Raw genomic sequence first — 8,915 nt, 5'->3', positions numbered from 1 at the left:
CTTTATTTATTTGTGTTATTACTTTCTGAAAACACTGTATGTCCAAGTAATGAAGTGAATTCCAAGCATGAAGAAGTTGACTTAAAATATACTACAACTTCAGGTTATTTAATAATGTACTTTGAAAATATAATTTCAATGCATTGTTACAATGATCATTTTCAACACACAGTTAAAAAATATTCATAAAATATATTTATGAAATAAGTAAAGTGCAAATAAAAATACTTATAAAAAATAAACAGAACTTTCAATTCAAGTATATTTTTGTAAAATATATTTTTAGAAAATATACTAAATTACAATTGTTTTAAAGTGTGTTAAAAGTTGTATTGTGAAAATAGACAAAAGCATGATGCTAATATACTTTTTATATATTTAAAGATACAATAAAGTATACTTTTTTTCACTAGGGACTAGCATGGTGTTAGCCTTTTTTAACATGATTAGCAAAGTTACTAGCACGTTTTTAGTATGATTAGCATGTTACTAGCATGTTGTTAGCATGATTAGCAAGTTACTAGCATTTTGTTAGCATGTTTCTAGCATAATTAGCAAATTACTAGCATGTTGTTAGCATGTTTCTATGCTAATCCAGATTAAACCAGTTGATTCAGTAAAAAAAAAAACAGCTAAGACCAGCCTGGCCTGCTAAAAAAGTGCCCAAAACCACTTTAAAACCAGCTTGGGAGACCAGCCAAAGCAGTCCTGGCATGTTTAACAAGTTGCTAGCATGTTTCTAACATGATTAGCAAGTTACTAGCATTTTGTTAACATTTTTATAGCATGATTAGCAATTCACTAGCATGTTGTTAGCATGATTAGCAAGTTCATAGCACGTTACTAGCATGGTTCTAGCATGATTAGCAGGTTACTAGCAAGGTGTTAGCCTTTTTTTTAGCATGATTAGCAAGTTTCTAGCACATTTCTAGTATGATTAGCATGTTACTAGCATGTTGTTAGCATGATTAGCAAGTTACTAGCATTTTGTTAGCATGTTTCTAACATAATTAGCAAATTACTAGCATGTTGTTAGCATGTTTCTATGCTAATCCAGATTAAACCAGTTGATTCAGTAAAAAAAAAAACAGCTAAGACCAGCCTGGCCTGCTAAAAAAGTGCCCAAAACCACTTTAAAACCAGCTTGGGAGACCAGCCAAAGCAGTCAATCAGCTTAGGCTGGTTTTAGCTGTTTTTTTCAGTAGGGAGTTGTTAAGCTTTGCTATAGCAATAGACAGCTTAAATAAACCATACATCTTATTGTATAAAAGTTTTCACCCCCTCAATGAAAGTCTATGGGATTTTAGGTGGATTTGATAGTCTGGTTTACGAAAACCATAAGCCGGATCAGTTAGAAAAGATAAAGCAACCCGAGTCAGACCAGTCTGAAGGTCTGACCCCAGTTTGGTTGTTGTAGCTTTAAAAGTCTAAGAGGAGATACATTTTAAAATTTGGTCTCTGAAGAAGAAGAAGAAGTTTAAATAGGATTTCAGTAAGTTGGCTTTTTCAAGCCAACTTAATAAATAGACTTACAATCCTAGTCTTGTGTTCTCAGGCTCTGGTGGCCATGGAGCTTGTCACACCAGGGATTCCAGCAGCAAGTTTGGTGGTCACAAGTCCAGTGTTCCTTACGCCAGAGTCTCGTCCTGTCATCGCTGCCATTCCAGAGTCTCGTCCCGTCCCATCATGGCCGTCACAGGGCAGGCGCCAGCCGAGCCCTGAAGAGGGGGCGTCTGAAATACCGAGAGGGGGCAATCACATGAATGCATATAATACTCCAAGCTAGAAAATACATATAGCTATGGTACGTTCCTTAAGTTTTAATGCATTATAATCAAACATCTTGGTGCTACAACCACAAAAACTGCAGCTAGTGAGCAACGTACAGAGCTCTGAACCTTATACATAGGTCTTAGATCATCAGATGTGTATATACACCATTTCAGAAGTTTTACTGCGAATGTGGGCATGTTACCACAACAACAACACCACCACCAAAAGCAATTTATGCCTGATTAACCCTACATGTTCATTTAACGGAATATTAAAACAACCTGACAATACTGACAACTGCGATTAATCATCAAACCTTTTTTAACATGAGCAAAATATTTAATCATACCTTTAGCCTCAGTAGAGCTGCAATCGTCTCTTCGATGAGTGAAACCTCCTCAGCAATAACTCTTTCCATTCTTTGAATTTTCTACTAAGGTCATTTTCAAAAGCCAGCTTGATTAGATTTGCTTTTCGTCTATGCAACATGCTGCATCTGTGCTCAGAAAATACATTCTTCAACGTTGAGAAAGAGTTCTCGCACATAGCAGTCGAGGCCCCAAATGTTAGTGCGTGTTTTAGGGCAGTCAGCACCACTGGCATGGCTTGGAAAACGCTGGAGTAATTTGAAAGAAGTTTGGCCAAAGTCATTTTCTCGTCCTGGCCTGTGCAAAATGTTTGCCAAAACTGACTGAACTGAGCAATGGTGAACTGAGACTCTACCATTTCGGTGTTCGTTAAATCCAGTAGGGGTTTCACTTTTCCCACATCAAAAAAGTTCTCACTTCCAGGGTCAAGTGCATCCAAAGCTTGTCATGTACTTGCTATTACGTTCACTGAAATGCACGGACATTTCTCAGAGAATGGAGTCAATAATGTTAAAAAACAGCGGCTTGCACTCCAGTTCAATGTTCGCTTCACGCTGGCCAACACTTTCATTCACAACGTAGTATTGAAGAGACTTGTTGGCCTGTTGCTGCCGTTTCGGAGGGGTAGGAACCGCATCATCTGCACTCATGCTTTCAGCCCACAGTTTCGCAAACTCTGCATCTGATCGTAGACTTTCAATGCAAGAAGAAGCGCTGTGAATGAGCCGAACTGCAGTCATTAGATCTGATTGTTCAGCTTGCAGCATCCTATTCGGTGGATCCATCAGGCCCAAAACTTTGTACATCACACATGAAAGAAATTTGAAAGTTGGTTCTGTGATGGCCTTGTGAAGTCCAACAGCTTCAAGTTTCACATCAGCACCTTTTCCTTTGGTTGCGATTTCCTTCAGAAAATCCACAAGCGTGTCGTGCAATTTCAGCACCACGGACACCGTATCAAGGTGGCCAGTCCATCATTGATCCAGCAGCCTTTTAAGCTTCTCTCCCCTATACTATGCAGCTACAGTGGGCTTTCTCAGAAATTTGTAAAGCGCATTGCAAACATCAAAAAAATCTCCAACAGTGCTCTTGAATGAAATGGCATGCACTATGACCAAATATACACGTGAAGGGGAAGGGGTGTCTCGATTCTCTTTTGGTTGGAGGGGAAGGGGTAGGGGAAGGGCCAGATAGCCCTTCAAACGAAGATTTTTCGGGACCACACTTCAAACGAAGGGGTATGAATTATCTCAGCATAAACCGGCTACAGCGGCAACATGGCTGCGCGAGCAAACAAAAAGACACATAAATGTAAGCATTTTTGGTCATTAATAAAGATTTTAACGAAAAGTAATAATTTGTTTTATGTTACTTTCAATCCTGAGTTCATATTTACAGTCATGTTACTCAAAGAAATGTTTGCACAAAATTGCTAAAGTTTGCTAACGTCATATCATTACAGACTGCACAATAGTGCCACAACATATTTTCATGTCTGATCAGGGCGATAACCACCATAGACATTTAGGGGGGCTAGTCCCCCCAATAAAGCATTTTTGGCATTAATAAAGATTTGAATGTAAAGTAATCATTTGTTTTATGTTACATTCAATCGTGAGGTCATATTTATGGTCATGTTACTCAAAGAAATGTTTGCACAAAATTGCTAAAGTTTGCTAACGTCATATCATTACAGACTGCACAATAGTGCCACAACATATTTTCATGTCTGATCAGGGCGATAACCACCATAGACATTTAGGGGGGCTAGTCCCCCCAATAATTATAAATCGCTAAACCCTTTTCTCAAATATTGCCAATTCGAGAGTGAGAGAGAGAGACAGAGAGAGCGAGAGAGATGAAAGTTGCGTGTATGTGCATCTGTGGGTTTCTCTTTTTAGAGTGAGATTACTTCAAAAACAGTTATTTTATCGTCTTGTTGCTGGAAAATATAATGTAACGATTCGGTATTTAAACTGTTATTAATAAAAGTCGTGGGGCAGCGTTGACAAGTATCTTTGCTCCTGGATGTGTAAACTGCGCGATCTCTGATATGTGTGTGTGTGTGTGTGTGTGTGTGTGTCAGTAAGCAGCGCATTATTAGAACGATAATTAAAGGCTCTAATTCACACCAGCATAGGTGTGTGTATTGACGTATGATGACGTGTGACGGCATAGTAGTGGTGTCCCAATTATTAGGGGAATATTTTCACCCCTACCCCTTGACACTCTGTTTCAAGGGACAAGGAGAAGGGGTAGGCGGAGGGGAAGGGGTATAAAATAGAATTGGGATTGGGCCTTAGTATTTTATTTGTAACATCTGACAGCTCTTCAAGCACCATGTTAGTGTGACAGGGCATCACACTTGTCTGTGATCAATATTGACAACAGCAGCTCTTTCACTGTGCAGTTCTGGTCTACATATCGAAGAATAATTGAGACATTCTCACTACACGTTGGGTCTTTGGTTCTGTCCACTTTAATCGTAAACCATGACTCCCCAACATCTTTCACAATTTACTCTGTCACGATTGTACTCATCGATTCAATTAAATCATTTTGAACATCGTGTGATGTGTATGTATCATTTTTTGGAATTGTACTGAAGGCCTGGGCTAGCTCCTTGTTTTTTCTCAGCGTGTAATCAAATAGAGACAGGAACAGTCCACTGCCCGCTTGGCCTATTTCATCAACAAAATCAACTGCACCCCTCAGTAGCAGTTCATTTGAGACCAACAATTCAATAATATCTATAATTGCAGACACATAAAGGCGGTTTCGAGAAAGCTGATCAGAATTAACTAGGGTTTAAATCTCCTTTCCTGTGAAACATCGCAATTGCTGCACTTTCCAAATAGCCATGCATGCCAGATGCTCTTTACTGTTAGCATGTCTGTAAAATCCCTTTGTTTTATCTGTCGCGTGCTTCCAATTGCTAAAACCAGTACTTGTGAACACAGACTCACTCCCACCAAATTTCCAACAGGGGAAACAAAATGTTGAATCTGCTTGCTCTGAATATTCTAGCCATTCCCTCTCATTGTACCAATTCGGCGAAAATGACTGCTTACAGTCATTTATGTTGTTTCTTTGGAAACTGCTTGAGACGAACCTGGACTGGCTTGTCTTTACCGGGGTCCTCTGGCACATTGCTTTTGGCGGGCTGAGGGTTTGTCAGTGGCGTAAGTGGGCCTGCACTGTCAGTGTCCACACTACTTATTTGGAGCTCAGACCCAGAGGTAGTAACAGTTGCTGTAGGTTCTTTCTTTTTAATCCATTTTCGAATGTCCATGGTGAAATTATGGAATGCTCGTAGCCTTCGTGTTTGCTTTCCGTAGTGCAAAAGATTTTACGTAATGTTATTAGGGTGGGGGAGAACGCTTAATCAAGCGACCAATCAAAATTCGACCTTGCCTAACAGACTGTCCTTAACTAAAATATTGCTATTTTAGCTTATTATTCACTCTAGGAAGACAGTACACTTGGCAAATGTGATTTTTAAATTGCACATTTTATCATTAAATTTAACATTAATTTAACATTAATGGTGATCTGAGGGGGCGGGATAGTGCCGGTGAAGGGGCGACGCCCCCTTACATCCACCCCTCCCCCCCCTTGTAAGAGTCCTCAGCTGTCATGGCCACCAAGCCTGAGTCTTCAACTGTCATGGACGCCACACCAGTGTTTTCCACCAGTGCTGTCATGTACATTGCACCTGAAGCTACAAAGGCAGTCCCTAGGCGTGCAAGATTGGTGTCCAGTGTGGTGGACCCACCATTGATGTCGGTGCGAGTAAAAGGCATCAGGCCCAGTGTTCCTCTCTCCGTCAGCTGCACAGCCCATGATGGCGTTTGCCATCTTGTTTGTGTGAGCCGCACATTGCTTCCCAGCTCCTCCAGAAGCAGAGTCCGCTCCAGTCCATGAGTCTGCTCCAGAGCCCGCTCAAGCCCCAGAGCTCCCTGCCTGTCCTGTCTCGACCACAAAGATGGCCCTTCAGCTCCATGCCTGTCCTTTCATGTCCAAGGAGACCTTCTCTGAGCTTGTTGCTTCCTGTCATGGCCACAGAGGCAGCCTCTGAATCCTCTGCCTGTCCTGCCACAGCCAAGGAGACCATCTCTGAGTTCTTCGCATGTCCTGTCACAGCCAATAAGTCTTCTCTGAACCCTGTCCTTACATGACCGCAGAGGTTGTCCCTGGTCATCACTGAAGTCGGCCCACCCTCCCTCCCCTAATCCACCTCTGTTCCATCACCCTGCTGAACTTATGTTTCTGTTTATGGAGCATATGGAGTCTGCTCCTTAGGTGCAGAGCTCTGTCATGATCCTAGTATTGTGTTCTCTTGTTGTTGCTGTTTGGACTCTTGTTTTGTATTTTTGCTTTGTTCCTGTTTCCTGTTCTTTTGTAGTCAGTTTGCATTTTTTTCTGTTAATCAGCACATCATTGTTCCGAGGTGTTCATCGTTTGCCAATTTCCCCTTGTGTTTAAATATGTTTTCCCATGTTCTTTGTTGGGTCTTGTCCTTAATGGCAGTTTGGTGTGCTCATTCTATTTCCTGGTTTGTGGCTCCTGCTCCTTGTTATCTAGTCTTTGTGTTTGGTTTGTTTATGTTTATTTTGTTAATAAAACTCACCCTGCATTTGGATCCAGCTCTCCTTTGTTTTTTGAGTTTACCTTTCATTACAATACTATTTATAAGAAATATTGGAATATAATAAATAAATGAAAAAATAAATAATTTGTCAAAATAGATGTGATTTAACCAGTTTAAATGCAGACTAATAGATCAATAGAAAAATACTTGAATTTTCGTCAGAGGCGGTTCTAGGGGGTGGCCAGGGGGGACCAGTGCCCCCTGTCAACATTTTACAGGTCTTCCTTGTAGTATATGGTCTATTAGATAAGAATTGTTGTAATACAAAACATAAGGCAAAATTTGCCTAACCATAAAGCAAAAAAGATTGTCACCAAGACAACAAGGGGAAATGAAGATAGGCTCAATAAGCCCGACATCGATGAAAGTCACAGACACTTGTGTCAGGACATATCTAAGACAGCGTCCACTTGACTTTGTCTTCAGATGACTAAATCTGATTTTATGATTCATCCATGCATATGTTTCATTAAAAAAAAAATTTCTGACATTATAATGTTTAATCAAAATGTCAGATCTGGACCTTTCAGTGAATGTGACAAGCTTTTCTCTGGTGATGTATGCAGGACTTCTCCAATCAGTTAATCTGCTTAAACATTGTTCCTGTAAGTTCACTTTCATCTGCCTCGACTTTTGAGTGCAACGCCCACATCTCAATATCACTCAATGTTACACTCGAATGTACGGCACAGGTCAGATTTTTGAGCCACCTTAAAAAAAAAAAAAAAGTTTGTCTAAAACATTGTGGAACAAATCGTCAGCCTCATTAAGACTCATTATATTGCTCCAAACTCATGATTTTCTCTTTGCCATACATCGAAAACTGATGACTGATCACTGGATGTTAAATTCATTTTGAAAAACAAACAAACAAATGTCAGGATTTGAACCTGGGTTCCCTTGCACATAAACAAACATAAACTATTTAAAATATACTGTAGGATAAAAAATGATCAAAGCACTTCTGCTTTCATGTCCCAAACATATCTCGAGTAACAAAACGGCCATTTGACATTCCTGAAGGCACAGAAGTTCTGATATCGATCAAGGCCTGTAGGCCAACATGTGTATACATCGGGGGTCTTCTAATTGTCACACCTTTTGCACAGTGGGTTAAGCTGTAATCTGCTGATTGGTCAGTTTGAATGTCTCACATTGGTTTTTTAGTCACATGGTCAAGGAAGGGATAAAAGAAGATTGCAACTGTTGCTCTGGCTCTTTCCTTTGCTACCTCTTTCTCTTTGCTGCATCTTTTCTTTGCTGGCGCTCTCTTCTTGGGGCTCTGCCCTCTCTCCCCCCCTCTCTCTCACTCAGGTAACATTTCCCAGGTAGTCAGCACAATCGGGCCGATTGCGGCTGAGTCTCGGCTCACTCGGCTGTGTTCTGGCAGCGGCTCACCGAAAGTGAGCCATGCTGTAGCCCAGTAATAGTTGCCAGATTTAGCTAGGCTTTGGATGTGCAGATCTGGCCCGATTTGCACTGAGACACGGCACATTTAGCCACATTCGGCCCGATTACGGACCATAAGTGCTGGTCTGATTTTGGCTGAGATATGGGCATGCATACCCGGACCAGTTTAGGTTGAGTGTGGGTCTCCATTTACAATGTGGTAAATAGTATGTAGCAGTGACACTTAAACTTAAACATATCTTTTACCTGCCCTCGTTATGTTATTTTTTAGTGTATTTTTTATTTTAATTCCTATTAATATTTTTCCCTTTTATCCAACATTCTCTTTTTTTCTTTAACTACATTTGGAAATTAATGATTTAAGTAATATAATGAAACAAGCTTAAAGTGGTTAAGAGAACTTTAACATTATTTTTGCTATATGAGTTTCAAGACATGCGCACTAGCTTTGACATCTAATGACAAAACCTGACAGGCTTTTTGTGCTGCTAACTGCCAGAAGACCAGAAGGACTTAATACACTGGTGAGTAAACATTTGATAATCTAACATATAATATTTTAATAAACCGTTCTACACATATAATATCAAAGTAATGTTTATTTATAATGAAGCTATAATTGTGAGTTTGTTGACATAGTGCTAGAGTTTAGCACCAACCATAATCAAGCACACCTGATCCAGCTAATCAAGGTCTTCAGGATTACTAGAAAC

The sequence above is a fragment of the Sinocyclocheilus rhinocerous genome, unplaced genomic scaffold, assembly GCF_001515625.1.
Source record: "Sinocyclocheilus rhinocerous isolate Xijiao unplaced genomic scaffold, SAMN03320098_v1.1 scaffold580, whole genome shotgun sequence".
In the NCBI taxonomy this organism is placed as follows: domain Eukaryota; kingdom Metazoa; phylum Chordata; class Actinopteri; order Cypriniformes; family Cyprinidae; genus Sinocyclocheilus; species Sinocyclocheilus rhinocerous.
This window is presented reverse-complemented; position numbering follows the sequence as displayed.